This window comes from Microtus ochrogaster, unplaced genomic scaffold, assembly GCF_000317375.1.
Source record: "Microtus ochrogaster isolate Prairie Vole_2 unplaced genomic scaffold, MicOch1.0 UNK76, whole genome shotgun sequence".
Taxonomy (NCBI): domain Eukaryota; kingdom Metazoa; phylum Chordata; class Mammalia; order Rodentia; family Cricetidae; genus Microtus; species Microtus ochrogaster.
Genome location: NW_004949174.1, coordinates 1,834,981 through 1,836,153, shown reverse-complemented (window position 1 = coordinate 1,836,153; position 1,173 = coordinate 1,834,981). Strand labels below are relative to the sequence as shown.

The 1,173-nt window shown below is 44.2% G+C and overlaps 1 pseudogene; it reads right to left on the bottom strand.

Annotated features, from left to right (window-relative positions):
- Positions 1 to 1,173, bottom strand: part of LOC102002914 — a 10,309-nt pseudogene that overhangs the window by 8,141 nt on the left and 995 nt on the right.

Sequence of the window (1,173 nt, the reverse complement as noted above, 5' to 3'; positions counted from 1 at the left end):
TGATACTATAGTTAACAGTACATGAGAAATGCATGAGTTGTACATGAGCTATTCATAATTTTATAGATAGCCTTAAACTACCTGCATCTTAGGTCCCTGCACAAGGGCGTGAGGCTAGCTCAGTCCTCGTGCCGGGATAGAGCCTGTTGTGCTAGAGCAGCATTTCCTGGGATATGGCGTGAGTATCTTGTCCCTGTTGGTGCTCTGGGACCAAATAGACACTGGTGCTTTCCTAGGGATTAGAGCTGGGAATCTGCATCCTGCCTATGGGAGTTGGTTATAGAACACACCCGAGAAGGTTAGGATCTTCCCTACAGCCGATACAGGCAGTATCTGCCTGGGTTCATCCTGGGAAGTCCTTAACCAATTCTATCCAGAGAGTACTTTTCACAGGAAATTGTCAAATGTTACACAGAGCAGTGTTAAAGACGGAAATCTCTAATCTTCATTGGATTTTTCTAAATAAAAACGCGAATTTTACCATTCCTCTTGATGAACACCTATAAACCCAATATCTTGGAAAGCCATAACAGGCAGCTCTCTGTGAGTTCAGGGAAAGCCTTGGAAGAACTCAGTTTTCAGAAGGGAGGAATAGAGACTAAATTCTATAGACACACTAAGTATCAAACACAATATATACTGGCCAGAATTTCTTGTTACTGGACCAGCTCAATTCTCTGAGGTCTTCTTTTCCTGTTTCTAGCTGGGAGCCTCAGAGATGGACAGAACTGATACTGTCCCCAAGTCCATTGGCCCCCCTTGGCTCTACCTCCTCTCCCCAGTCTGGGCTCCTACCTCATCTGAGAGACCTGAAAATGATGCTGCAGCTTTTGGACCAAGTGCTTTTCCTGCATGACCATTTCCCTCTGCTTCTGCAGGAACTGAAAGCTTTCTTCCAATCTCTTGAGCTCCTGTTCATGAGAAAATTGTGTTCTTTGTTGAGGGTTATAGACAGTCATACATATCTAAGTACAAGGAAAGGATCCCAATAACTTGCTGTTCAGCTAGGCAGGCTAAACAAAAGCATCTGGGGAAGAAAGAAACCCAGGTTTGCGGTACAGACTGATAGAAACACAGTGATCTGCACTAGAAAATGCACATGTTTGATGCACCCCAACACCCACATCCTTACACTACTACACATGCTAACACACACACACACACATACAAACA